The sequence below is a fragment of the Channa argus genome, chromosome 14 (genome assembly GCF_033026475.1).
Source record: "Channa argus isolate prfri chromosome 14, Channa argus male v1.0, whole genome shotgun sequence".
Lineage (NCBI taxonomy): Eukaryota > Metazoa > Chordata > Actinopteri > Anabantiformes > Channidae > Channa > Channa argus.
The window spans coordinates 10045154-10070580 of NC_090210.1; the positions used below are offsets into that span (position 1 = coordinate 10045154).

A 25427-nucleotide genomic window follows, 5' to 3' on the forward strand; every position below is an offset into this window, starting at 1 on the left:
CTGGAGGCATTTTTCTGCTAGAAGTTGAGAGATAATTTGATACAGAGAAGTTAAATGGAAGTTTAATGGCATTTATGTACATGTACTTCCCAATCTAGAAACAGAAACAAATTCAATATCAATGAAGGCGTTGCTTTAATTAATTTGTTTGTGACAACAGGATCTATTCTCGTTTTCCAGACACTAGACTCTTAAACCTGCTGAACCCCTGACTGGCAGTGCAGTGTGATCTTTTAACAGTTGTCGGTCTTATGGGCACAACACAGGCCCAGTATTCCCCATGTGAACTGTTCTATATGTGATGATGTACTGCACCCTGATCCTGGCATCCGAAATGATACCGCTGTGATTATCTCCTGTAATCTTTAATAATGTCCCAGGGTGGAAGAGCTAGTGCAATAAGCTGCATCTGCTGTTACTGGCCCTGGCCAAGCGAGGTGAGATACAGGAAGAGAGAGAGAGAGAGATGAAGTGTTAGCCTTGAGTTGCCTGTAGTTTTTCTGTGGCAACGAATCCTTTAGCCTAAGGACCAGGTTAAAACTATATGTTTGTTGGTTATCTGGGTAACAAAATGGCTTTCACTCCAGCAGCCCACAGCTTGTACCCCAGGGTCCTTAATTTTTCTTAAATGTTGCCGTTTTCTATTTAAGTGTAAGTTGTGCTTCAAGATCAGTGCTTAATTAAAACAATCTATAACTTTGTGACTTTGGTCACAGGAGCAATGTTTGTGTCAAAGTTTCTTTGAAAAATGAGGCCTCAGGGTTTTTCATTCCCCACTGAGCTGCAGCGTTAATGTCAATGTGCATCTGGGTGTATAATTGAAAAATGACTACAAATAAATTAAGGATGCCAAAGCAACAGCATGTGAAAGACTTGCATAAACTTAAGAGTGTTACTGTGCCTTTCTCGACCTTTATCTGCAGCCTTTTGTTATTACGGTTTACCTGGTGATGACCTAAAATTGGTTGAGGTAAAAAAAAAAGTTAGGCTGAGAGCTTAATGATGGATTTAGGGGCTTGGAAATCTTCATATTCATCTTCTGCCTTTTAATAACCTTCATAGAACTGTTATTCATTTGTCTTAATTGTGTAGTTTCTGACCAGGATGATTCACCAGTAACTGGACATTGCAAAAACAGGTATATTTGGACTAAAATCTTTTAAACACATTCCGTGGTGACCTCTATTTGCATGTACCAAACTTCAGCTCTTTATGAGTTCAAATGTTGACCACTGAACTATTTACACAAACCCTGTAAATAAAATGCAAACCGGGATACTTGAACAGCAGCACCCTGTGAATGCCTGGTCCTAGAGGAAAGGGGAGCTACATATTTACACATTGAATGAAACACTGAAAGTGATTAACATATGTTCCTGGAGTTGAAATGATTTTCATGAGGACTACTCAGTATGGTATCCTTGTGTGGTTAGCTTTGCCGTACCTGACAAATATGGTGTCATGGGGCTCATGGGCTCTGTCGGCTTCGGCTTATGAGTTAATAGATAGCCAGCTTTAAGACCTAAGGGTGGAGAGTTTGAAAGATGAGCGTATTTACCAAAGAGGTCAAGTCAAATACACTATATAGTTGCAAATTATATAGGATCAGATTATATGTAAACATCATAATTAAAATAAACTAAGTCTACTAAATTAACTAATATAGAAAATTACATGACATTCAAAACAAAAGTGTGTGAAGGCAATGAATGTACTTAAAAATAATGCATTTCTTTAATTTTTTATTTATTGTTATTATCAATAAATTGTATTGTGGATCTAACTTTTTTAGGAATATAACACAGATTTGTTTTTATGACATAGCCGTGGCCTAAAGTGAGATCTGTGTTTGTCTTCATAAAAATGGGTCCAGATTCAATACATACAATAGTTAGTTTGACAGTAATCTAATTACATCGTGACCACAGTACTCTTGAGTATAAGGTATTGTGTGTGGAATAAACTTTTTGTTCTTACTTATGCATCTAATGCATGGACTTTTGTGATTTGTCTCCCCCCACTGTTGCCTAGTGTCATCCACTTTTAGACTACTACTAAACACCAGCTGTGGTTTGACCCCTCCTCATGGACAGAGGTACACGAACATTTATTTAGAAGGTGAAGCTGTTATTGAACTGGCAAAGAAAGCGTCAAAGCATGATGTCGACTGACATTGTAGAGCAATTGCAGGGTGCTACACAAATATTAATGTGCATTGTTTTATTTATTATCAGATAAAATATAATGCTGTCATGTAATCCCAGGTTTGTGTAAAATGTTATGTGATGAAATGTGCATGCTAACCAACTCAGCGACATTTTTACAAAGTTGTACCTTGAAGTAAATATGCATTTCCAAGCACTAGTCTCACTTTGTTATTGTCCCATCCTCACTTTATTGTCTCCTTGCTGCATCTGACATGTTCAGTCATACTAAGAATACCTACGGGTGTATAAGAATGCCAAGCTAACGTCTCGCTATGTGGTGCCATAAAGGGTTTCACAGTTCTCCTTTGAGTTCTCCAGGACAGAAGTCCAAAGATTTTTACTGTCCAGTAACTGAGGATTAAGGCACGCTGTGGGAAAGGCCCAGGTGCCTTTTTGTCTTATTACAACAAGATTTTAATGTAAAATATTTACGCATTGTGGCTTTAATGTGTTTAGTGATAAAACAAATAAAGTGTATCCAAATCCAAGCTTTAGTGACCGTATAGGCTATGTTCTTTGGAAAGAGGAGGTGGTGAGGGTGGTGTTAGCATTAGCATGAGCTGACAGCCTCCGGTTTACCGCCTGTGATCATGGATGAAGATTCATGGTGGCCCTGGCCGCTCCACTGTCCACTGAAAATCTAGGAAGGATATTTATGTTGACAGCACTCCTTCTCCCACCAAGCCCGGGAGGAGGATCACATAATCTGTCACTCAGATTTATGTCTCCCCTGACAGCACAAGTTAAAAGGAAATGAGGAGAAGGTAATGAAGAGAGGACAGAGGATGGAAAATGCTCCCAGGGTTAGAGTAGTAGCAAAGATGATCATTCGCTGCCGCATCATCGATATTCAGTTCATTGCGCTGACATTCACGCACATTCTCAAACTATACTGTATCTACTGGGAGCATGTACACGCAGAGTTCTGTTGTGTAGAGCAAAGATGCTCTAGTTCACTGAGATTTGTTGAATATGTCTCTGATGTGCAGCCTATTCATGAGGAGAAGGGAGGAAAACATGTAGAGAAAAACTCGCTCATACAAAATTGATCAAATAAAAAAGGAAATAAAAAGATGCAAAGTAACGGCATAAGCGTGACCTCATTGTATATTGTTGCAATATTTATAATTTGGGATGTGGTGAGAAGGACAGCTCCGTAAAAGTGTTATTCAGTCATATCATCTTCAAAATGGGACCTTGTGTGTTTTTGCAGATATGTTATTCAGCCACAGACAAAACTGAATTTTCTACCTTTGCTTGCTTTGATTTCAGAAATGATCTGTTTTCCCATCATGCTCCTACTTTGTGCAACAGCCAGTTGTTTTGCACGGTGAGTGCCTCCACATAATAGCGAGAGGAAACATAATCTAATTTCTACTTTCATTTACAGGACATTGTTCAAATGAAGTAATAACTATCTTCCCTGCCCCTCGCTTATTCCTCATCCTCGTCCTTCTCTCACTTCTGTCAATTTCAGTCCCATTCATTCCTTGAAGAATGCATGTGAAACCATGCAAATGAGAACAAGTGAACAAATGAATGTTTCATGAATGCTTTTATGATGAGAAGATGCAAATGAGGATGAGTGAATGAATGAATGTTTAATGAACGCTTGTTTAATGAAAAAGACTTATTAACTGGAGCGCTGACTTAGCACTGCGCCACAGCCCAGGCCTACCACAGATGAAAGGATCATTTTTATATTTTGGCATGGAGCTAATACAGTACATTTAGATGAACAAGCACCGCTAATCATTTGGACCTGACTGACAGGACAGAGACACATTGAATTAGCATTTAACTGGATAATGCTGAACAAACATACAATCTGATGGAATAAAATTGGAAGGCCGTGCCACCTGTATTTTTCCCTTTTCTGGCTTCTGTGTCTGAGCTGGAAATGAAAGCCCACACATGAGCGAAACATTGTATATCATTCTCCTCGTTAGCTGGTGTCATATTTCCCCTTATCTCACACAGAGAGGCAAAGAAAAACAGCATTTAATTTTACCCTCATGTCCTCTAGAAGTAGTTCGAGCATGTTTTTATGCTTCTATCACCTTGCCTTGTATTTGTGCACAGGCACACATGATGAATGTGTGGGCACACCTTCAGACAACTTTGTGTTTCTTGCTGTTGCCTTAATCGTAATTTTTAAAGGCCGGCTGGTGTAATATTTGTCTCTTTATGACATTTTACTTCTGCCTCCATCTCTCTCTTTAGACTGGGCTGATCACCAGGATAAACCCAGTAGAAATAGTTGGGCAATAAATTGAGGGTCACTATATACTTACTAACAGAACTGTTGTATTTAAGGCCATTAGACAAAATAAGGACAAAATGATCTTTGAATGCACAGGATTTCATGCAAAAATAAAGTGTATCTAGAAATGCATAATATTATAATTATAAGGCAGCATTTATTCTAACGTCTTCTGGGCCTCCACTAGTACAGAATCAGGTCAGAGTTCTACTGTGCCTGTGAAAGTTGACAGTGTCACATGGAAATTATGTTTTTAAAGGTAGCTTTAAATATTCATTTGCTCCAGTTGAGTTTTAATAGGAATGCCATTCTGGGAGACAAAGTTTTATAGAGCCACCATTTCTATTACAGTAAATATTCAATAGATTCAAACAATTAAATGGTACATCATGTCCTTCAGGCCAACGACCAGATGTTAGAAAAGGCTCATCATCTAGTGGCAGGGTGACACTTTTTTATAATACCTAAATTTGAAAAATCTTTGCACAAAGCAGAACCATATTATTCCAATAACTATCATTATGCCTCATATTAGCCGAGCTGAGAGAAAACATCGAATGATAGGGGCTGCTCTGTCTCCTATTTGACCTTCCGCACCCACACTAACACTCTCCTCTCTGCATATGCTCTCTCCCTCTGTCCACAGTCCTCCTCTCTATCTCCCCATCGCCTCTCTCTCCCCTGTTGCTACAGTTGCATTAGGGGGAAATGGGGCTTAACAAAAATATTGTCAAACTGCCTGGAAAGCCGAAGGGAAGAAGCTGGGCGAGCATATCCAAAAAGCTTCCATTTGAATTGCTAATTTGATCTCTAAAATAAAATAAAAAAAAAAGTGTTGACTGAGCTGAGAGCAGAACATAGGAGAGTAGGTTCTTAATAAAGCAACAGTGTTAACTTTTGGATGAGTGGCTTTACAGCAAGATCAAAGCATTTTATAACAGGGCAGACTTAAGCTTCTTCAAGGGACCTTTCTCACCCGTACACCACTCTCTCTTTTCTCTCTTAGTTTCCCGCTAATTCTGTCCCTTCAGTCCCTAGCCTCCTCAATCCCCTTTTCTCACAGCTTGGGCTTCTGGATGAAAACCACTACTTCCTCAAAGAGCATGCAAATGTGTAAATGTATGTGCCACAGATAGTGAGGCAAAGAGAAGCAGGAAGAAGGCAAGCTTTGTTAGAGATGTCTAAATTGGGTTGCCTTTGTGCAAATCCACATGTGTATTTCAAATGAAAAGGGAAACATGTGCTATTGTCCCACTAATAGGCTGTTCACATACCATGAAAAGGTCTCCACTGTGTATGCATGTGTGTGTATCTACAGTGTATTTTTGTGTGTTCAGATGTGTTGAGCAGAATTATGCAGGTCAGTCAGGAGGGGAGAGACACAGACATCAAAACACACGGTTACTCATGTGGAATGTTACTCATGTGGAATAGGAGCAGACAACAGTGGAGACACACGGCTGGTGGGAGAAACATGCACCTGCACACAAACCAACACATACTTGTTATAAAACTGTGCAAAGAATATTCATTGCAGTTTAGAAATAATTTAACTCTTAACTTATCACAATACCTGTCTTGAATGACTCCCTGTTCCCTGCCATTCTCAACACAACCACCAGATATCACTCACACACCTGTTCCACCTTCTCTCGTCCGTGCTCTTAGTAGACACAGGCCTTCTAGTCCACTTCAACCTGCATGGGTTCACCTGCATGCTGCCAGGAGCTTTTCAGCCCTGTTTAGTGTTTGTCTGTCTGTCCTTCACCTCGTGCTTGTTTTGTTTTTTTTCTGAACAGACATAGAGCTGTTGTAATGGTCATTTTTCCTGCATCTTACTTTACCTGCCTCTTGCATCACTCACTGACTGCACCTACTGGTTATCCCTGGTTTTGTCTGCTGGACCTTGTTTTAAGGTGAACTGCTCTGAACTTGGTGGGTGCTGTCTGATCGGATTCCTTCTGTAGTTGTGTGTATCAGTGCTTTTCTGTGAGGTGTTATTAGCAGCATTACATACCTATTATTATTATTGTTGTTGTTGTTGTTGTTGTTAATTAGAATAGGGCCAAAATATAATCACAGTTTAAAAATATCACTCAAACAATTTAAAATAAAGTGGATAAATGCATTTTCACAGAACAAAAATCACAAACAGTCAATGTCTAAGTCAGTCAGTGAAAGTGTTTTATTACAAAACATCACACCACATGTTTCATGTTAGTGATCCAATATTGTCGGCCATACTAAATACTATGTATGTTAAAGCTTCAAATTAAAAGTAAATAATGAAATATGGTAAATGGTCACTTATATAGCGCTTTACAATGTTGATTCCCTTTCACACACACACTCTCACACTGATGGCAGTGGCTGTCATGCAAGGTGCTCACCTGACCCACCGGGAGCAACTTGGGGTTCAGTGTCTTACCCAAGGACACTTTGACATGTAGCCAGGATCGAGGATCAAACCACTGACCCTGTGGTCTGTGGATGACTGCCTTACCAACTGAGCCACAACCACCCTATCCCAAAGGCGCAACCGGTTCTTCTTGAAGATCTTCAAAGGGCTTTTCCACTTCCAAAACCAAAGAACAGTCGTGACCTGAATGACAGAATCTCATTAGACAACTGAAACAACTTGGACCTTGCCTTTGACATTGGCAACTGTAGACAAAAATGTACAATCACCAATAAGTAAATAAATGCAAGGAATAAGATCTACAGATACATATTCACAACCATTTCTCTATATACCCTGCTCCTCCTCTAATGAGAACCAAATATTACAACCAAAACGAATATGTCAGCCAAGCGATCAAACTGATTATCGTCCACCAAAACACGACCCTGATTCTACACTGATCTTTGAATCTTTCTATGAATAAATAGGGCTCCACACATCATTCTGTGGCAGTACCATATCCACCAAAAAATGAACGATGAATGAGGCATCATTTTGGATCATGGGCCTGCTGAGGATATTAATTGATTTAATGAAAAATAGGGAAAATAAGGAAACAAAATCTGACCATCTGTCCAGAGGATGAATAAATAGGAGGAATGAAGAAATGGTAAATATGACCCGACTGATGAAAACAGAAACTGTCAACTGTTAATCTGTATCCCTTAACTACAAAACAAGTGTATGATCAAGTACATGTACCTCAGACACATCTGGTACACTCTCAGTAAGCCAGTACAGTACAGAAACTCATCAGATGTTTTTTCAAAACTGTCTAGAGACTCAGTGTGCTGGAGTGCAATGTAGGTCAGGTGTGTGAGCTGCAGTGCCGATTCACAGCACTGACCCAGTAACAAGCCCTCTGTCCTGTTTGCTGTCAGCCCACCTTACCTGGCACATGATGATGTTTCAGTCCCTTTGACTGTGTCATACAGCGGCAAGAGGAGTAACAAGACAGGAAGATCCAGCTGTTTGATCATCTGCAGTTTCAGCAGATGAAGGTGTCCAGGTTGCCAGTTTGTTGCCAGCTGGTTGATATATATATATATATATATATATATATATATATATATATATATATATATATATATATATACACTTTTAGTAAAATATATATATTTTACTAAAAGTTTTCACCTTTGACTGTGTCATACAGCGGCAAGAGGAGTAACAAGACAGGAAGATCCAGCTGTTTGATCATCTGCAGTTTCAGCAGATGAAGGTGTCCAGGTTGCCAGTTTGTTGCCAGCTGGTTGTTTATATATATATATATATATATATATATATATATATATATATATCACTTTTAGTAAAATATATATATTTCACTAAAAGTTTTCACATATAATAAGACAAGCTAAAGGAGCAGTAAAAGTACTAGTAGGAGGTCATCTCAGATTTTAAGAGCCCAAGCAGCAAATACACAATCCACTGGCATTAGAAAATATGTAAGAGATTACATTTCTCGAAAGTGACTAATTACAATAATAATGCTTCTTTTAACACAGAGCTACGCAGCTGCAGCTTAATCTAGCCTAAATGCATTACTATTTTGTGTGAAGCAAAACATTTTTATCAAGAACATATTGAGTCTAAGAAAAAGTAAGAATTATTCTAAAATATGTTGAGGTTATGCACAGAGTGCATAATTTAAAAGTCTCTTGAGAGTACGAAGACTGGCTTTTGACATACCAAATTATAATTTCCTAACCTGGATTAAGTGTCAGCAACTACCAATATGATAATCTTGATCTGGGGATTTGATCCTGGTGACACAAGTCTCACAGCTTAATAGCAGACGTCAAAAGCTGTGGGAGCTCTGCTGTTCCAAAAAAGGTGATTCTTATATAAACACCCTGATCTTTAGGATAACTGCAAAGATGGTCCATATTTGCTGTACAGATAGAAATATGTATAAATGTATAAATAAGAGCCGACATTCAAGTCTAACATCTTGACAAAGGCCATGTTTCTCTAAGGTCCCTAAAATCAACTTAGAAAGGTAAACAGGAGGGGGGTTGGTGTCCTTTTCATTACATCTTGTTTCTTTCTCCTATGAAATTTGGACAAAATTGAATAAGCAGGTTGTAGATTAAGCAGCCTATGTTTAGTTTATGATGCTCACCCTCCCCTATCCTTTTTTTACCTCTGTTCCCTGCTCCCACTTTTCTAACATGTCAGGTCTCTCCCCAGACTGCTCCACCCTCCTCCTGTACCTGCCTGTGAGGCTCCACCATGACTCTGTGTTTGTTGACTTAATGCTGGAGCAATGCTCTAATCTGTCATTAATGCAGAGAGAGGCTTAACGGTGTTTCTCTTACAAATCCACTTCCAGAAAAACCCGACAGGGATGCTGCACTGCATCTCAAGAGAATGCTGTTAGGGTAACTGTTAGCTGGAAAGGTGAAGGGGGAGACAAAGTTAAAAAAGAAATGAGGTGATGAAAGAAAGGTGAGAATAAAAAGAAGTGAATGGCTACAGAACTACAAGGACAGCCACAGAGGGAACCTGTGGGTGCCTAAATTAAGAGTGTGTGTGTTCAATATTGCATTTGTCGGTGTCTACGTGGGAATAAATGACACAGGAAGGGAGGGGAGTAAGAACAAGAAAAGGAGGACAAAAGGGGGAGATGGTGGTGCTGTGTGGGTGCTCGAGTTGTAGAAGGAGGCTATTGGACTGTACCAAACACACATCCAGTATCCATAAATCATTTGCTTGATGTGCTTGATGTTGTGAGCAGTTGCTGACAGATTCCTGCTCGGCATTTTAACCCTTTTCATTTTGTTCAAACACAACAGATTTGTTTTCATTTGTTCCTCATTCTTTCTTGTTTTCTTCACCTACCCTTTACTTTCATTACAGCCAGACTATACAGCCCCCCTAGTGTTACTGAGATCCAGCCCAGGCATGACTAACACCTTTCTGAAGGCTGTCCATCTGTGGTGGGAACACCGGGGAACTAGAGCAAGGGTCTGAAATGGAGCAGTCCTGACAGGCAGATGGCTCAGCTCCTCCGTGCCAAGACTGGGCCCAGTTCCCTCCACCCCCACAGCTCACCTCCTCTTGGCTCAGTCCATCTGTGGACTGGCCTTGAGGGGAATCAATGTGGCCCACCTGGGTTGATCGGCGGCCCCCGGTACAGTGTCCCTTTTTGTTCTGGTTCAATTAAATGAGTCAGAGGTCTGTCAGAGAATAAAACATACTTAGCAAAGGAGAGACCGCCCACGCTCATCCAAAGAGCTGCCCTTCTAAAGGTAAGTGAAGGGTTTTTCTTTCTTTTTCTTCTTCTCTACCAAACACTCTTGGCTTTCCATGGGCAGTTGCCATGGCTACAGCAAAGTAAGCGACCACCTGTGGGCTCGCTTCTGATACAAAAAGGGGAAAAAAAGCAAAAAGAGACAAATCACCAGACCGCAAACTGATTGACCGAGAGTACCCTGGAATAAATCCAACATTTCAAATCCTCTGATGTTTCAAGACATTTACGCAGGCAGATAAAAACATCTTGATTCAGCAGACAGGCCAGTCTCTGGATCAGTCAGATAGGAGCTAAAGCACAGTGGGCACGAGCAGCAGATTTGAGCCCGGGTCAGAGAAGCTCAACCCCCCCCACACCCCACCCCCAGAGCAACTCACTCCACAGATTCTTCTTTTGCTGGACATCAGTCTTCAGAGCTGCTGTCTAGGCAAAGAGCCGATCTCATTTCTCCTCTGGAATATACTCAACCCTTGACCTCCCTCCCCTCAAAGCCCTGGTGGCTGTTGCTATGGTTACTGTAAATCAGGTGGTACTAGTAGTTGCAGCCCTACGGGATGCAGATCCCCTGTGAAAACTATAGGAATAGATATAAATTTGTACAAGCCTCTCACCAATTGTAATTGAATGTATTCAGGGAAGCCCCTCTGTCGATAAATTACCTATTTATTTCTGGCCTTAAACAAGGTGACTGCATGTAATGCGTGCCAGCACACTGCACCGCTTGATGCCCCGAGTGAGATCAGAGGTGGATCCTGTTTAAAAACACAGTGGTGCACTGTGCACACAGCAGCAGTGTGTCTGCACCAGTGTGTTCTGAATGTGTACGTACATGTGTCCAAACGTGTGCTGGGGCTGCAGTCATGTGAGGCAGAGCAGCGTGTCGACTGCACAGCTGCGCGCGGGCAGCTCCCATTGGTCGAGGTTAACAAGGTAAAGAGCACATCTGCATCGGAGCAGGCCATGGATGAGTGAAGCTGCCATGCTCTCTCCCTCTCTTTCACTCCCCAGCATGTGTTTTTGTGTGTGTGACAAATGCATGACATTGTGATGTCAGGAAGAGTGTCAATGTTTCAGTGGAAGAAAAATATAATTTAATCATTAAAAGAGGATTGTTTGCGTTAGTCTCTTAAGTTATATACCGAAGATTCAAACATTGGTATACATATACAGTTCACTGTCCCATGTGGTCATGCTGTTGCGACCTCTATCCAAGTGTTCACAAAATAAAGGATCTTCCCGCCATTTGATCTGGAAATCATAGACACTATATAAGTGTCTAGGTGCTTATTTGAATATGTCTGTAAGGTCATGCATGAAATATAGACAGCGATAAAAAAGTTCTTAAACTACTCTCTAATTGTGTCAGAGTAGTAAATCCACATGTAATTTCACATACAACTCCTGGGTTCAGCTGAATAATCATATTTTGCTCTCCTCCTGTTCTCTACTGTACTTCTCACCCTGCAGCATACACATTTATTACAGTTTGTGTCACTACACTGTGACTTCACAAAAACAGTAAACTGCAATCTTCAATCACTCTACTGTATAGTCATCAATTACATGCGAAGTGGAGTAAACACTGCAGTGTTTCCCTCTGACATGTAGTGTAGTACAAGAATGAAGAATTCTAATTCTGAAAAAGTAATTTGACTTATCTGCCATGCACAGTTACACAGTTTTAAATCTTTAATGTCCTCGTTGCCAGGTTTCTAAAAATTAAGGTTTTGTGTTGTGTATCTAAATGTCAAATACTGGCAAATTCTGAACAAGCTGTTGAGAAGTTTGAATATAATCTGAGTTGTAATATCTGAAACCTGAATATAAGTACTCTGGTATAAACTGGTATACTATATCATGTAAACAAGTTTATCTATTTTCTTATTATTCATTGCCACGTGTGCATTTGTGTCCTCAATCGGGTAAATAGAGGTCTGTTAGTAAAAGAAAAATTCACACCAACAGTCTATGAGTCTAGCATTGCTTATCTGTTGCTCATCTGTTACAATACAAAAATTGTATTGTAACTCCTGTTATGGTGATCAAATGGTGGGATACAATGTAGCAGAGTTTTAGCAAGAAGCTAGGTTCCTCCTCATCTGTGCAATTCACTATCTGAATCCTGTAGAAAACAATACACACAGTGAGATATCGGTGCTCAATGTAAATATCATATCCCCAAATGCAAATTCTCAAGATTCCAATAATGTGACATCAATATGTGATAAAATAATGTGAAATCTAAAAATCCCTTTTTTCCTGCATGGATTGTGAGTGCCAGTATACAAGGAATCAGTGCTTGACTTACAGGTGCATCGGGTGAAAAACAAAATCAGTAAACTTATCCTGGCAAGAGGTGCAGTCATGCAAAGGCAATAAGTTCTGGGAATAAACACGCACAAACTGCTTGGCAAAGAGAAGGCACAGTAATACAGTACAATTCCATTCACTATTCATCAAATTTTATCAACACCAGAATTCATTCACACGCCTTCAGTGAAGATTTTGGCTCTATCTCCACAACAACTGAACCTTTGGGGGATTCTATGTGGAAATATTTTCCCTGCAAAGAGTTCAGGGCTAAATGTTACAGTATCACAAGAGCACTGAAGGACATGCAGTGGCTGTATTCCTCATGGGGCACTTATTTATCTAAATGTGAGTTGCTGTCCCAGCCTCACTATGGTCTACTGCTAACTATAAATGTGAGTGTACTCAGTCATGCATAAGTATCTATTTATGCTTAATTGTGTTTCTGTGCACAGTAGTATCTAACTAGGACAGCAGCATGTAGTGATTGTTGTTTACACAGCCTATTTACATTAGAAAGCCCTGTAACAGACATTCTCACCACGTAGATACGATAGCCGGGCGTTTTAACGTTAAAGCCCATCGTCCTTATTGTCTGTCTCACCCAGGGAATGTAGAATTAACAGATTAGCCAAATGGAGGGGAGGGAAGAAGAAAACACATCTGCTGTTTGATTTAGAAAAGGAAAGACAGTGGTGATTGTTTGAGCAAGCATGTATGAATTCATGTGTCTATTTGAGGAGAAAGACTGTGTCCATAAGCACACAGGACCTGATGAATGTAAAGAGGCCTCGATAATAGGCTAATGCAAGTGTCTCCCTTTCCATGTTGGCTCCTTTTTTTTAAATATGTGTGTGTGTTTGTGTTGAGACGTGTCTATGAACTGAAGCGTGTGTTGAGAGTGAAAGAGAGTAAGAGAGGGGGCAAACATATTCCTCTTTACCTTGGATTCACTGGCTGAGTCACTGCAGATGGAGGGCATTTTTCATGCTGCATTGCTACACACTTCCCTTTACTGCGTTATTTTTTATGACACTCCTCCCCAAGGATGTTGGTGTCTTAAGGAGCCCCCTGACTGTGATTAATATAACAGGCTGCTGTTACAGACTGACATTTGATTTCTACTGCAACACCATTACGCGTATGCCTCATTCTTCATTGGGTGGGTTACGGCGACAGACGCACGTCACGCCACAGTACACATGGAGGGATGGCAGTTAGCTGAATATTCAAACCTCCATCTGGTTCTTCTTGTAGCTATTTTTTATTTTACTCTGATTGCCTTCTACCTTTGTCGCTCCTTCTGTCACTCGCTGCTCCCCTCAGATCCAGTTTATTTTCTCCTCCTTCAAACAAACAAGGAGCATCTCTCTCAATCTGCCTCATTCCTCATATACAGCTGCAAATATTTACGTTTCTGTTACAAACTGGTTGCAAACATCACATCTAGATGGCCGGCTTAAATGGAATTTGGCTACTCAACACCATACATCACTTGTTTACACTGAGAATATTTCTGGTGTAATTAAACAGAATATTCACGGTTCGTTAGGATATAGTGTTGTGTTCTGAAGCCATGTATCTCAGAAACGCCCCCCATGGAGCAACTCAAAACTGGGTCAGAGCCTCAAAATACCAGAAGAGGAGCTCTATTATAATTTCTCTACATTTCAAGCTTCATATTCTGCTACTTAAAAACTCTCTAAACCATAGGTTGACCCATTTAGGATGGAGATGAGGATACTGTGGGAGAAGAGACATACCCACACCCTGGATGCCATTGAAACAGGCTCTGTGGATGTCGATTTCTCCAAAGCACCCTCCAACTTCTAAATAACTCATAGTGAACATCTTTCTGAACTCACTCCTCCGTGATAATCAAAACCTCCAGTCTGGGCCCTGAATCATTTCAACCCCAGACATATCTAATCTCTGATCTGAGGGCAGCCCTGTACATAGGGAACTGTGAGTGGAACACCTCACTGTCTGTTAGCGTGCCTCTGTTTGCATCTTGCTTGCGAGTATGTCATTTGAAGTGGATGTGGGTGGTTAAATATATGTGTCAGACACTGTGAGGTGTGCAGCAGCTGCACCCATCGGTCTGCATGTGCACAGGAGTGTGATGATGCAAACATGGGTATGTAGGTGTGCCTGTCAGTGCTGTGCAGGGGAGGTCTGAAGGAATTTGGATGCTCTTGATAGAAAATCAAATGCTCCCTGGCTCCCTCCTCCTTTGCCTCGACTCCCTGTGCAGAGCTCCACTTTTCTGATGCGCTCCTAAAAGATGAGCTCCATCTGGGTGCCACACTGTAAACCATACCCATCTCAGCTCATCATTTAACTGGGTTTGAGTTTTAACATCTTATTTGCTTTTGAAAAAAAAAAGGTTATGGCAATAAAATCCCTTGTTTACAAAGCTTGATCACCTGTTCAAAAACTCTTATGACTTAAAATATGGCAGAGGACTGCTGAATTAATTGAAGATATTCTTGCATCAAGGAGATTTGTAGTGGAAACAAGTGAGGTAACTGCTGATAGTTTTTTACTGCTTGCTTGAAGAAAAGTAGGATATTTCAAATCTGACATAATATGACATAAAATGTAAAGAAATTAAGCGGGAAAAGATGCATTATATGTTTTTGATGTTGGTTCAAACATTAAAATGCAATAGTCTTTATCAACAATCTTTTACCAGTTTACCAGTCCACAATTGGTTTACAATTTACCAGTCATCAATCTCAATTCAGGAAAATGTATATTATTATGTTTTTGTCTTGGCACACAAGCTAATCAATTGTCTTTACGCATTTCCTATTTTTTTATACAAATACTGTATGATAATGATTAATACCGGTTTGCATATATCTTCATTCCTACAATTACATTAATGAGTTGTAATTCTGAGTCACAAATACTGTCATTTCTGACAGCTGCAATATCTTCCACTGCAAATAACTACTCAAGTAGTCAACAACCTTCTACACCCCTTCACTGGCAGTTGCATCTAAATAAAATCTAATATCAACAACAATACAGTTTATTTTGAATTGCTTTCTTGTTAAATTTAGCCAAATTTACAAAAAAATCTGTTTTAAAGTTAATTTTAAAGTTTTTAAAATGCCTCTTTTATACCTAAATGCACTTTCGGCCAGATATGTACAAAAACTTTTAACTTCAGTGTCATGGTTGCCTCCTTTAATCTCACTGCTGCTCGCTGCTAATCTCGCTGGATTACAGCTTTTGCATTTTACTTCACAGTCTAAATAAATCTGTGCATGATGTGAGCTGATATTTCAGAAATAGTTAAGGTTTTTCATCATATTGGGTAACCATAATGTAAACACCATCAAACTGTGACGTTCATTTTTAGATGAAAACTGGGCACATCAAGTAACACTAAGAGGATCCAGACAAAAAAACACACACTGCAGTTACATTAATAGAAGTATTCACAACACTGAAGGTAGGATTACCTTGGTAGTGATTGAATATGTTCTTTCTCTCAAATAGAGAATGGGCAATGAACTCACAGCACATTGCATTCTGGGTAGCAGTGGTAGCATCGCACTCATCATAATGTTACAGACATTTAGGAAAAATAAAAGACCTTCGGAACTGAAGGAGTTTTTAATTGTTTATTCTGGTAAGATGTATAAATGTATGCAGCCTTCGATTTGTGCGACGTCAGCTGTGTGTCAACAAATTAACACTGTCATGTACGTATATAAATGCAGACTGTTAAATGTAATTGGATTATATCTAACCTGTGTGAAAATGGAGCAGTGATGCTTGTTCACCTAACAGCTGTGGTATCTCTGCATTCTGAGTGGCACGTTTTTGGTTTCTACACTGGAAAGCTAAAAAAACACACTCCAAAGGATAACATTAACTTTTTCAGCTGTCAGAATGGATACGACAGTTAATAAGACAACAAGTTTCAAGTGCTTAAGTTGGATGATATAAACACCACCATAACTTTGACTTTCACTACTATAATTCCCTGGTCTCTACTTGTATTTTTTTATGATGTCACGATCCCATTCTCTATATGTGGCCTTATCTCTCTCCTGATTTTCACAAATCATTGTCTTCTTTTGGTCATCTCACCTTTACATGTTTTTCCATTCTACCAATATTGTGTAAAAGCAGCATCACTGTAAACACTTGTGTAACAGTAGCTATTCTGGTTTTTAGTCTTTCTGTCAGCTGGCTAAACTTTTACCATGCTTCTATTTTAATAACATTATCTTTAAAGGGTTATTTCATTTCGTAAATCAATCATGTTGTCCACAGTAACCATACAGATACTTAAGCCAACGCTGAATCTTCTCTAATCACTTTTGATTAATTGTCAGGCTGAAGAGGCGAAGTGTCTGTATGGTGACTGTGGACAATATGATTAAAATGACCGAAATAATCCTTTAAGTACACATTTGATAGCCTTTTCTGCTTTTGGAGCTCCTTAGACTAAAAGACTTGCGAAGAGGAACATTTTCAATGTGCATTTTCAAAATAGAGAGGCACAGTGGAAGAAGTGGTTCCCCGCCTGTACTGCATTTACTGTGTACCAGTCTGTACTTCCCCGATGCTTTACTTTAATCAGAGCAGCTCCCTCTGTGCATTCATTTGACACTTTGTGTATGTGTCTTGGGATTTTAATCATTGACATGTGCAACACACATCCACATGACATATTAAAAGCCACTCACACATGCGGAGGCACGCAAGATGAAATGCACATCCATACACAAAAACACCCCCTCTGTGTAGTGCAGTAAATACAATGATTGTATTTTGGCTCAGTTTTCTCCAGGGTGGTGACAAGTATTTTTCCTCTCACATGGTTGAAATGAAATCCAATTATATCTGTAATGGCTCTCCAACTTTTCTTCTGCTTTAAAGGAGTCAGCTTGCTTGAGTCACCACTGCTGGACCCAAATGTGCTCAGTAAATCACTGATGTGCAATGGCACAAATATGCGATGGAGACAGATGTAGTGTCTGAGTTTGTGTGGATGCCTGAGTGTGTGTGTGTGTGTGTGTGTGTAACGAATGGGCGGGGTGGTGGGGGGTCTGGTATCTTTTTTTAGGCAGCTAACATTCATGTGTGTTCAAGTGACTGAACTCTCGTCAAACTTTGTTACTCTGTTAATGTGTGGCATGTTACAGCTATAGCTGTCTATTTGCATATTTTAATTAAATAGCTAGAATTTAGAATTAATCACTTCCTAAATTTATGGGGTAATTATACGGTGTTTGTCCTTGACTTGGAATCGTCACCCACCGTGAATAAATTCATCACAGTCTTCAGATGGCAGGCAAAGTTACGCTGACACCTGCAAACTTTGTTTCCTCCGCTTACCCCTCAATTACCCTCTTTTACTTTCTTTTCTGACACAATAAATCACATACTGTCACACTGTCTTTGTCATCGGGGCCCTGTGACAACTTGATCACAGTGATGTGTGGGTGGAAGGAGCGCAGACAAAACGTGCTTATCTGTGTGTGTGTGTGAGTGCGTGTGAGCATGCGTGTATAGTATACCGTGTGTCTGTGTGAATGGAATGTCTTTCTATTGGTTGTGTGGACAAATTTTAATTAAAACTTAAAACCATAAGTTTGTGGACGTTTAGTTTGAGGTTTAAGCTAGGGGAACAATTTATATCAGACCGGTACTTGTGTTGGTTGAGGTCAGGGTGGGGGAAAGGTAATACATATTGATAACTAGTGCCCTCACAGCTACTTAAACTTCACAAATATAGAAAGACCAAAGTATGGATGTGTGATTGGATTTCTAAATACCCTCTGCACTCACTAAAATAAAGGGCCTCTTTGACACACCGGACATGAACGAGCTGTCATGTTTCCATGGCACCCTTTAGAGACAATTTTGTGCTCATGGTTACCTATTGGTCAAAACAAGTGCCATCTCAATGTTTTCACTTCTTCACTTCTTCACTAGTATTCACATACCCAGTAGATTGACCTGTTGGGTGTCTTACCAGATATGCAATGAGATTATTGTTAGGAAATGTCCACATAGCACAGTTTTAAATGTAAACATGTGGCATCAGCAGTACTTGTTATCCATTGAAACAGAAGCACCATACATAACTGTTTATGATTTATGAAGTATGCATGGCTGCTCATTCATTGCAGTCAAACAATATGCAGGAGGACTGTGACTGCAGGAACAAAAGAAATGCAAATGGATCATGGAGTTCAGACTCTGCCAAATTTTCACAACAGATAATAACAAAGACATTCTGACTCCCGATAACTGGCGCAAAGTATCTGTACACAATCCTGTATCCAAATAGTGTACAGATGCAATGTAACCATAGTGTCAGTGCTTTTAATTAAGAATTTAGCAGATGGGTATAAAACCATTGCCTTTTCCCTCCAAAATGCAAACTGGCACCTTTCATTGTCCATCTGCTTTATTTCCTGTTCTTGTGATTTAATATAAGCAACTAATAAACCCTTACACCTTGAGCTTAAGCTTTATCAATGTGTGTCCTTCAAGCTGTTGTTAGGCCGTATGGATGTATGAGGCACTTTGGATTTTAACGTGTGGATCATCCAATACTTTACCTGGAGTTACCTTTTTGTATGCATGTGTTTTACACCACAATAGCACAAATCAGCATACACAGATTTCCTTCTAGTTCGGTGTTGGTTCTTTTAAATTTGACTACTGTGTGACATTGAGGAACATTCAAGAAATACAAGGTTAGTCAGAGGACATTGAAGCCTGTAAAATGACAATTTTTAATCTTGTTTCTACCCAAATAGAAAAATAGGTTGCATGAGGTTTTTCGTGGTCTGATTATTAAGTTTTATGAGCGAGATTTTCTCTGGATCCTCAAGAGAACTGGTGACACTTCATGAGCTCAATGAACAGATTGTATTGCTCAGGCAATAGCAGAGATCAAGATGCGAGGACACAACAAATCTAAATGTGTGGCTCAGCAAGACATGTACATTTATTAACCCTAGTGAGCATCAATACTGCATTAGTCTTACAGCAGTTTGGCTGCATTAAACCTTTTGTATCTTGCTGTGTGCATGCTGTTTAAGTCTGATAATTGTATTAACCACTAAGTGAGTTTCTTAAAGCAAAACTGAATTGATTCATTAAAAAACGTTTAACCACTTGGGGCAGTTGAAACAAGCTGTTAAGATGTTTAGCACTGACGAAAGGTGCTGGCAACGAGCTGCCTTTAACACACTTAGCAAACTGAATGCAGAACGACATATATATTTAATCATTTTTCATATGCTTTTATGCAAAGCAACTTACATGTGAGGTACAACACAACCATCAAAGCTACAGTAAGTGAGGGATAAATGTCATATGTATTTTTGTTTTTCACCAACTCGGGAGAGAAGTTTCGGATTCTTGAGCACTAGTTGACTAAAATTGGCCAGTCTGAAATTTGATGCTGGCCCATTAGCATACAGTGGGTTTATCTGGGCTCTTTTTTTAAAAAAAAAAAAAGCTTCCAGCTACATCTGGTAATGATACTGAGGACTGTGCATTGTGGAGCAGTAAACGATTAAGGTGACCCGGCAATCCAAAACAATGAGCTGAAAGACACTAATGGTATAATCACTATATTGTCTCAGCTGTGCCTTTGTGGACACAGTCTTCACCACAATCACTCCACCAGTGCTTGAATTAAAAAATACAAAATGTATAGTCTACATGTGGCCTTTCAATTCAAGTCTCAAAATAATGATTAAAAAGGGGACCTGAAGCTGGTTGTTAATTTTCTGGGAATCTTTTCAAATTACATAATTATTTAGCTCACTATTATTGTAAATAATATTGATAAGGGTAACAGTGATACAGCATGTGAGATATTTACTAGTATTTACTATTGATTATCTGTTATGCTGCTACAAATTAAAATTTTAGACGGAACAGACAGAATGAATCACTCAACAGAATGAATGTTCGCACAGGACACCTGAGTGCATGATCTACGTCTCCTAATCCAATGTGGGTGAACTATTACCACAGGTGTTCTGCCTTTTTCCCCTGAGTGTGGCCTCCAGACTGCTGGTGTCTGAGTACATTGTGATTAGCCATGCTGCAGGAAATGACCTGGTGTGACAGGGATAAAAGCGGAGGAACTTTTCAGCACCCGGAGCAGTCAAGGTCGAAGGTCACGCGTCACTTATAAATGTCAGGCCTTTCCCTGCCCTGCCTTTCCAAAAAACGAATCGCTCAGACACTGCCATGACAATACGATTAGACTTGATTAAAACACTCCATTAGCATAGAAATACAAGTAGGTTAAGCAAACACTCCTCTGGGACATGCTCATTCTGTGACTTGGTTCTTATGTCAGGCATACTATCTAACCAGTGGTCTTTAGTAAGCTATGGGCCATTACGAACAGCAGGAAACTGTGGCAAATCATCAAGTGTTTGCATCAAGTACATTTGCTGCCTTTTAAGTACACGTTATGTCACATCTGTCATTGTAACCAGGGACTAGTTATTGATCAGCATTCACTCCAAGGTTGTTCAGGGGGCCACCAGTTAACCATCCCTCCGATGAGAGATGACTAATCATTTGCCGGGTGGCGAGATGAGAATTTTGACTGCACTAATCTGTGTTTTGAATGGAGATTAACCGCTATGTGGGGTGATGACTCTCCTCTATTGTCTTTTTTGTCTGGATAGGGATCTGCTCGCCTTATCTTATCACTCTGCCTCATCTCTCCGGGGCAGTTCCCTGCCGTTATCAACACAGCTCCATCTACATGGAAATCAAAGCTTTTGCAGAAGTGGAATATGATTAGGGGAGGGGGAGAGAAGTCTAATCTTTCCCCTTATGATTCATGCTAATAATACACCGCAGCAACCTACCGAGTGCTGACTGACTTAACGACAACAAACACTTTCCAGTTATTGTAAAGATGGAGGAATGGATGAACAAGGTGTCCTAAGAATGTTGTGTTTATATGTAATTCTTAAAACATTACATCTGCACTGCTTATTTTTGTCTGTGGGCCTTGAAAACGAGGATTAATTCTCGCCTCACGGGACCCAGCTGCCTGATTCCGCTGCTGACACTGACCTCCTTTGTTTTTTTATCAACCAAAGAGTAGATGCCTGTGTGTGTGTGTGTGTGTGTGTGCATGTTAACAGGGGTGGCCGCTAAAGGGAGGGCGGGTTACAGAAGGGATTAGAACACACACAGCAGCCTCCCTCCCCAGTAAACAAAAGTACATGGGACTGTAAAGTGTGTGTGTGTGTGTGTGTGTGTGTGTGTGTGTGTGTGTGTGTGTGTGTGTGTGTGTGTGTGTGTGTGTGTGTGTGTGTGTGTGTGTGTGTGTGTAATTGTATAACATGCCACTGCCACTGCTGCTGACACCAGACAAAAAGAGAAAAACTGAGTCCATCTGTGAAAGCATGTGGGATTAAGCTGTGTTCAAGCCAAGAACTACATGTCAGTCAACTGCTACATGTATGTGTGACTGTGTGTACTTCTGCTCTGTTTGTGTGTGTGTGTTACATATACAACTGTACACTCATGTAAACACGCGTCAACTGCTACATGTATGTGTGACTGTGTGTACTTCTGCTCTGTTTGTGTGTGTGTGTTACATATACAACTGTACACTCATGTAAACACGCGCCTGTCAGACGTGTGGGGGAAGGGGGACCCCAATACTGTTGCTTTGATTTATAATCTGCGGGATGGAGTTACACCAGCAGTAAATAAGAAACAAGACACAACCAACATGCAAAGAAAAAGGTTTTATTAAGCATAAAGAAAATCTTTTTGCACCATGACCCATGAATGAGATAGACCATCTAATACATATGGCATCTTTTTCTAAAGTAGAATTTAGAAAATGCTTTAGATGTGCTAAGAAACAAGAATGAAAAAAAAGATAATTCATGCTGATATTTTATCTGCTGGAATTTTGCAAGATGACACCCAGACAGTGTTTTGCACACTCCCACACATGGGTCACCCATTCCTAATAACCCCTCCCCTGTTGGATGGTGTTTCATTGAGAAGCTTGTTGTTGTGCTGTCGGGACCCCCGACTGTTCCCCCATAATGCACCAGTACTTCTGCGTGGCCCCCCGCTTGGGCCCGTCTGAAGCTAGCACTGTGCAGACTCCAGCCACTCACAAAGGCGAAGGCCGTCTTATAGGAGTGGGTGTGTGTTGGGGTCCTTGACCTGGATGTAGCAGCCTCGACAGTGGCGGCGCATGTAGGTGGGGGGTCATAAAACCCTCAGGTGTTGTGTACCAGTTATTGAAGCCGGCACACTCCCCTACACCTTTCACCCCTGCTAGAGGGGGAAATTGAAATCAATACAGACTATGATGAGGCGATGGGGGGGCCAGGGTCGGAGAAAAGAAAAGGGAGGAGGGGGAGAGCTCTGGGTTGATGGATGGCTGGTTAACGGGGGATGATCAATTACCCTGATGGATTGCTTTTAGGGTTTTCAGAAATGAGATGGATTTCTGCTCTTTAAAGACTACGGAAGAAGAGAGACTGCTCCACAGCAGTTTGTATAAGATTCTATAGGCTGGAATATCATTCACTTATATCTTTGTTGTTGTGGGAAGAGGCAACTGGTTCCTCCTCCTCTCTCCAATCCTTTATTTTTCGAAAATGTTTAATCCCCCCATCTCCCCTCCCCTCCTCCACACATTCTCCCTCTAACGGATCCCCTCTCTGTCTACATTATTCTCTGTGCATTTTAATTTTTTTTTTCTGTCACCGGGGGCCCAGTATCCCCGCCCACTCTCCTCATTTTAGTCTGAAACTGGAATAGTGGAGCCAAGAAATAGTTAATCTCTCCGGCTGCTGCTATGATTGGCCGCTGTATGCAGAGCTTCAGCCTCCTTGAATGAGAAACAGGGGTAACCAGGCAACTTCAGAGCTGGAGAGAAGAGGGAGAAAAAAAACAATATAGCGCTTTACGGGATCTTAGAATTATGGAAGAATTTTGAACATGTAAAAAACTGAAGGCAATGTGATTTCACCTTGGGTGTCCGGAAAATGGAATTAACAAATGGATTTTCTTAAACACTCTCTCCCTCTCTCTCTCTCTCTCACTGGGGGAAAAATAGAGCTCCCAAATGAAGGAGATACAGATGTGGATTAAAACGCATAAATGGGACACTCCAGAAAAGCATTCGCTGAGTAAAGGTGAGTGACATCTCGGTTCTGAGCTTTTCTACTAACGACACTGTTTGAAAACTATAAAGCTGTAGAGCTGTTTAAGGATGCAAGGCAGCTCGGCACATGTCAAGATTTATGGATAGGATGGCCGCTGAATGAAAATGGGCTGCGGAACAGTCCGCTATGGATGACTGGGACAGACACAGTCACATATTCAATATAACATAATAAGTGTGATCATAAATGAGTCTGTGAGTAAATTCATCGATGGTGTTTTGATTAATTTAATTTTGAAGTCCTTTAAAGCGCAAACGCCGGTCGCCTGTCAAATAACCTGCTGTCCCGTAACGAATTGCGCACAAACTGGAAATTGACATTTCGTTGTGAAATGATTTCGATACATGACCTACACACATAGGTTATGTTCTTTCACGAATTGCGTCCGAAATGCAATGATCAGGAATAGCCAAAAGCTTTTTTCCGCTACGGTTGTACCCCCTCCCTTTCTAAATATTCAGACGAAGAGATGTGCTGCTGCAACAGCAGTAAGTCATCTTCAAACGACAGCTTGTTAACGCGCTCTGATGCTACGCAAAATGAGTGAATGATGACGCATATGTTGATGCATGTATTGATTTCTGTGCAGAAACTGTTAGAAAATGCTCAGTGTTTGGCTGCATTGGGGGCTGAGAACCTGTGGATGGATCATTGGATGAGAGCGCGCAGCGCAGCGGCACCGGTCTGACCGGCAGCGTTAAGCCAAGGTCCGCTTCAAATCAGCACATAGGCCTGTAAGAGTTAGAGTTCTCTGGTCTTGGTTCAGTTCATTGGGTCATTGTGGGGGATAAAACAATCCTGTTAAATGGGGAAGTGTCCGGGAGTGTGGGCGTTTGAACTGCGTCACGGTGTGGAGCTGCGTTTATCCTTGGGGGGTTACTGATTAGAGATGCCACTTGGCATGACACTTTGTGACACTTGGCAGAGACTGCCTTGATTTTTATAATACAAAACCTATAGTCACTTATTGGTTCTGGTTCTGTCTGTTAAGATTCTGACTAAATCAAACTACCCCAAGTGAGTCTGCACTGTAAAAATATTAACATTAGCACATCATTGTATTTGAGTCTTCTTTCATTAATGAAAGTGAAAAAATAAGAGAGGACGCAAACGATTTTTTGTAATCTTCCTGATAGTGTTTAACCCTTATCTTTCATGTGTTTTCCATGGTTTTTAACCTCTTAAAAGCCAACCCACCCCCTTGGGCCAGAACTGAACCTCAGCCAATTTTGCCAGTTCAAAAACACAATTTAATACTGGACCATATGTCACACATATCACGATGCCCTGTGTGTTCTGCTCGAGTGCTCATGTAAGAGCAGCCCTACATAGAAAATGGCTAATGCTGGAGAAAAACAGCAAAAACACACAGCAGCAATAAAACAAGCTGCTGGTGATAATGTGACTCACCTTCACGTTGTTAGCTCAAATAATCACATCATCTGTATGTTGTGTCTTGGTAGGATATAAGCAGAGGTCAACGTTATCATTGAGACCCCCCCAAACTTCATTGGCGTCTTCTGCCGGCTGGACAAACTGCATTTACTAATCTCCTTACACAGGATGTTGTGCAACAGATCCTAAGCTGCACACTGGCTCGTTTGTAGGACACATGTGGTGCACACACACACACACACACACACACACACACACACACACACACACACACACACACACACACACACACACACACACACACACACACACACAC

At 40.6% G+C, this 25427-nt stretch overlaps 1 protein-coding gene across 1 annotated transcript in view; it reads left to right on the top strand.

The window, feature by feature from the left end:
• The first annotated feature begins 23230 nt into the window (after nt 1–23230).
• Nucleotides 23231–25427, top strand: part of LOC137098431 (uncharacterized) — a 48144-nt gene continuing 45947 nt past the window's right edge. Inside the window, exon 1 of the mRNA XM_067474654.1 lies at nt 23231–23686. The gene's annotated coding sequence lies outside the window, so the exon portion shown is untranslated. The remainder of the gene's footprint in view (nt 23687–25427) is intronic.